Raw genomic sequence first — 4,689 nt, forward strand, 5'->3', positions numbered from 1 at the left:
ACACACGAAGAGGACATGGGATAGTCGCAAGTTTTCGTTGTTTATTTGTTTACCTGCACTTCTGATTCTCTCAACCCTAGTGTCATTAAGTTTATATATTGAACAGAGTTACACATTTTTATTTCATGGTATGATACTTGGTAATAATCTAATAACCCAGAAAATAAGTAATGGCACTGTAGGGGACTAAATTCTGAATACTTCAGAAGGGTCAGAATACATGATATGTTTCTTTTAAAGAAAGCACAGGGGAAAAAATGCCTCAAAAATTATACTAATTAGGGGGAAAAAAAGTCATTCTTCCATTTCTCATGGCAGAAGAAATTCTAGACATAAAAGCTAAGGAAAATAAAAATAAGTTAGGTATTTTTAATCATTCCAGCATACTTTTTTTAAAAATATGACTTCTTTAATCTCATTTGAAGTAGGCCTATTAAACCTAATGCACTGAACATTATGTGATCTGAATAAAATTGTGTCTATAGAGCTAGGCCCTCTAATGCAAAGTCATAAAGAAAAAATATAATAAACAAAGTGACTAATTCACTGCATCATCATTTCACAGTAGCTCAACACTTCCTGAGTGCTATAAATTTTTGTTGCTTGTTTTAACTATTGCAACTGCTCTTATTGACATAAAAAATTACTAGGGTAGTGTAAGATTTTTAGAAGCTTTCATATAACAAGTTCCTTACAAACTCACAAGTAATCAGTTTGTATGTTTAAAAATTATAAAAATCTGTTCTTGGATCAGATGCCAAACTTTCTTTCAGATATTTTCTATTTGATCTTCAAATGTACCTGGACAGTATAACTACGTATACATCTGTTTCTCAGATAGGGTGAAGATGCAGTGTTATTCGCATTGAAAAGATGGTGGGTTTTATTCAGATCTACTCTTTAGTAGATCTACTAAAGATCTACTCTTTAGTAGGTACACCAGTACCAGCCTGTGCTGGTACTTGGGGTTATTCCTTCCCCTTGTTGAACCTCACTAAGCCTCCCTCGGCCCAACTCCAGCCTACCAAGGTCCCACTGAATGGCAGCACAGCCCTCAGGTGTATCAGCCACTCCCCCAGTTTGTACCACCAGAAAACTTGCTGAGGGTACATTCTATCCCATTGTCCAGGTCGTTGATAAACAAATTGAATAAGACTGGACTCACTATTGATTCACAGGGAATGCCACAGACCAGAGGCCTCCTACTCTGCGGACCACAACCCTCTGAGCTCCGCCATTCAGCCAGCTCTTGATCCACCTCACTGTCCATTCATCTAATCCAAATCTCCTGAGTTTACCTACACGGATATCACGGGAGACAGTGCAAAACCCTTGTGAAGTCTAGGTGGACAAACCATTGCTCTCCGCGGGCTCCGGGAAAGAGGGTCGGCCGTTTCAACCGCCGCGCACGAGGGACCTCGATAAAGGGGGTGAAGAAAGGACCAAATTCCCCGCAGCAGGAGCTGAAAACATTTTATTGGTGCGCTCCCCCTCCCTATATTGGGAAATATGGCCGTGCGGCCCCGGCCGCGTGAGGCTTTTATCAGGGGTGGAGCGGGGGTGTCACATGGTGCGGGGAAGCCAATAGGGACGCAGTAGGGGACAGCACCGGGGCCCGGGGCGGTCCCGGGGCGTGGCGTGGCCCGGGGGAACCAACAGGGGCACGGCAGGGGCGGCGCCGGGGCCCGGGACTGCGGGGGTGTGGTGTGGAAGGCAGGAGCCAATGGGGCACGTCAGGGGTGGTGCCGGGGGCCCGGGGCGGCCCCGGCTGCGGGAGGGGTAACAGCAGGGAAGGACCCACAGGCAGGGACAGGGGGGATGGGAGCCGGGCCCACATGGTAAGGCAGCTCGGGAACCGGCTACCGCAGGGGGGAAAACCCAGAGGATACATGGGGCTACACAGAACTTGCTAGCACACATTAGAACCCTGATCTAAACCCAAAGTCTGGGGTGCAACGCTCTCTTTGTCGAGCCATCCTGCCACATCATCACAGAAGGTTGTCAGATTGGTTAAGCTTGATTTCCCCTTGAAGAGTCCAAGCTGACTATTCGTGATGACCTTCATTTCTTTTATATTCTCGATGATGACCTCCAGAATGACCTTTTCCATAATCATTGCAGGGATGGAGGTGAGGCTGACTAGCTGATTGTTTCCTAGGCTTTCCTTCTTTCCCTTTTTGAAGATAGAAGTAATATTGGCATTCCTCCAGTAATTAGGCAGTTCTCCCATTCTCCATGATTTTTCAAAGATTGTGGAGAGCAGCAGAACAACATTTGCCAGATCCCTCAGCAGTCATGGGTGTATTCCATCAGAGCCCATGAATTTATGGGTGTTAAGTCTGCCTAGCTGATGACTCATACAACCCCCAAAATACTGATTCTTCTTCTCCCCAAAAAAAGGATAGCTGTAAGACCATCACCTAATTCTGGTAGTTGACATAAAATGAGAGGAGGACAAAAAATGTCTTCTAATTTCTGCCCATTAAAGCCCTTCCACATTGCATGGAATAATAGTCATCAGTAAAGAAATGAGACCAGGTATGGTTACTAATGTACTTAGCTTGCACAGAGGCCTCCCTGTGGCACAGGGACCAGATTCCAGTCCCTGCTCCTCCTCTGCAATTTTCCTCCTATGCAATTTTGCAGTTATCATTCAATGTCATTGAAAAACTGACCTCTGTCTGAAACCACAGGCCTCTCTCAGCATAGATGCATCATATTGTTCCAGAAGTATTGGAAATACTCAGCAGCTCTCCAGATAGACGTGTGCTGGGAAATATCTGAATACCAAAGATTAAATAACACTGGACAGCTATAATTTATTACTTTTTGTTTGGCTGATGAGTGTGAAGAGAGGTGATAGACAGGTAAAACTGACTGTGCCTGTTACAATAATTTTCTGACATACAAGTTTTCTTCTATTCTTGAGACTGTAGAAGGTGAATGACATGATATCAGTTTTTGGTTTTTTCAGTTTTTTATTGCCAGACATTTTTAGAGAACCTGAGCAGCTGTACTTCAAATGTCCATGATGAAGGAAGGTGGAGGGGATGCTGTGAACTGGTGGCAGACAAGTGTCAATGCATGTTCAGTGAAAATGTAAGCGATGAGCAGTGAGGGTCCTTTTTGAACTAAACTGGCCCACTTTTTCTTCTCTCCTGCTGACAAGACAAGCATCAGAAACTTTCATCAAGCCTGCCTACACTCAGGGAACATCAGCAGGAAATTTAGCAAATAATTAGCAATCAGAGTTTACTTGTGAAGAATCAAGTTGCAGGAATTCTTTTTTCCATCTCAGGGTAGTGGGTTGATAATGAGGAGTTCCAGTCTGACATAAATCCTTGTTTTCTCATTGCTTCTTTTTGTGTTAGTCTGAAGATAACTGAAAAAAAAAAAAAACCCAAAGAAATCCCACTCATATTTTTAGGTCTGATTTTTTGTCCTTTGATGAGGGCACTCAGCATGGTTAGTCTAATTATTTTCCTCCCACTGTCTCTTATTGTTAGCCAAAATGATGAGTTTGCATAGTAATGGTTTACACAAACTGCTTGCTCTCTCAGTCCTGCCAAGCTAGTGCTTTCAAGGGGCCAGCTCCAAGTTGAGGCTGTGTAAGAGAACAAGCACCCACAATTTCCACTAAGTCATTAACAAATTACAGGCATATATTGTGTATTTGGACTAGGCCCTCTCTGTACAGCTCAAAGCTTAATACATGAAACTCTGCCTAGCGCATCATTCTCTCAACCTCATGAAATACTTAATTACTTTTATCTTGCACCCAGGATCATACCAGGAGAAGGAAATGAGGGCTAAACACATTTAACACCACATCAGAATTGTGATGCCATTGGTAATGGAAGAGCTATCTGTCAATTCTGCTTTTCCAGGGAAACTAGGAGGGTGGCAAACTGTCACCAATAGGGCTGGTGGTAATCAGCTTAAGGAATAATGAGAGACCTATTTCTACGTGAATCTTCGATTCTCAGTATTTTAGAAGGTCAGAGATTTCTGCAAATATGTCCATGTATTTTTCTGTGCATTTGCTTACATAGCTGGCACAAGAATTATAATGCCAAAAGCATAAAAATGACTACATATATCTATGTTGAACCCTTGCCTTGGAGTTAGTGGTCTATTTACAGAGTGAATAACCATGAGTCAGGTTCATTTCCCATACAACTCAGAGCAGTTTTTTTAGGTTCGGCCTAAGGTACAGAAAAGGTATGGAGAAAGATTGGACTGGGATTGGGAGTGGAATCATCTGGAACAATTTGGTCCTGAGAATATATGTGGTGTAGAGCTATGTAAAATCTGACTTCCTGAAGATTACAGAGGTCAAAATTGGCAGGATGTGCACAGGAATTTCTGGAATACATAATCTGTGCTTTTCAAACACATTTTACAGAATATGACTTATATTGTTTCTGAGCTCATGGTCACAAGTAAAAACTTCTGTTAAAAACAAAAGATACATTTAAATTCAAGGTACACTGTTGATTTCACTTCACATTCCCACTAGCCTACATTTTAATGACCAAATACACATCACAAAAATAAAATCAAGACAGGTTCAAATAAAAACTGTAATAACTGTCATTAATATTCAGGAAAAATTCCATTTTCCTTAAAAATAATACATTCACTGTATTAAATGAATTTCATTTTCTAATTATTAAAGATAACAAGAAG

At 41.9% G+C, this 4,689-nt stretch overlaps 1 long non-coding RNA gene across 1 annotated transcript; it reads left to right on the forward strand.

Annotated features, from left to right (window-relative positions):
- Nucleotides 1–1,136: 1,136 nt before the first annotated feature.
- LOC128806672 (uncharacterized) lies at nucleotides 1,137–3,355 on the forward strand. The gene is made up of 2 exons (XR_008436902.1): nucleotides 1,137–1,480; nucleotides 2,989–3,355. It is a non-coding gene; the product is annotated as an uncharacterized LOC128806672 (long non-coding RNA).
- Nucleotides 3,356–4,689: the final 1,334 nt, after the last annotated feature.

This window comes from Vidua macroura, chromosome 4, assembly GCF_024509145.1.
Source record: "Vidua macroura isolate BioBank_ID:100142 chromosome 4, ASM2450914v1, whole genome shotgun sequence".
Taxonomy (NCBI): domain Eukaryota; kingdom Metazoa; phylum Chordata; class Aves; order Passeriformes; family Viduidae; genus Vidua; species Vidua macroura.